Consider the following 504-nt stretch of genomic DNA (forward strand, 5'->3'; position numbering starts at 1 on the left):
GGAGTCTTGCTCTGTCGCCCGGCCTGGAGTGCCGTGGCCGGATCTCAGCTCACTGCAGGCTCCGCCTCCCGGGTTTACGCCATTCTCTTGCCTCAGCCTCCCAACTCATAGTATCCTAACCCAGGAAGAAACCTGAGGGATCATCTGGTTCAAATAAGTCATTTTATTTTATTTTGTTCTTCTATTAAAAAATGAGTAGATACAGAAGAATATACATGAAATAGGGGTATACATGTGTATTCAAAAGAATGCATGGTAACAAAGTCTCATATACCATTGTGTTGAAGAACATTGCCACTAAGTGTGCGTAGCTTCAGTGTTATTGGCAGTGAAAATTTATTTTGCAAAGTAGTTGTAAAAATTTAAATTTTCCTTAACAGGGTACTAGTGATAGCAATACATTCTTGCCAAGATTTGATGTTGTCAAACTCTAGTTTTCACCAACTTATTGGGAATAAGATGGCAGCTATGAATTTGGATTCTATTTGATAATAACAAATGAAG

Source organism: Colobus angolensis, unplaced genomic scaffold (assembly GCF_000951035.1).
Source record: "Colobus angolensis palliatus isolate OR3802 unplaced genomic scaffold, Cang.pa_1.0 Scaffold5, whole genome shotgun sequence".
Lineage (NCBI taxonomy): Eukaryota > Metazoa > Chordata > Mammalia > Primates > Cercopithecidae > Colobus > Colobus angolensis.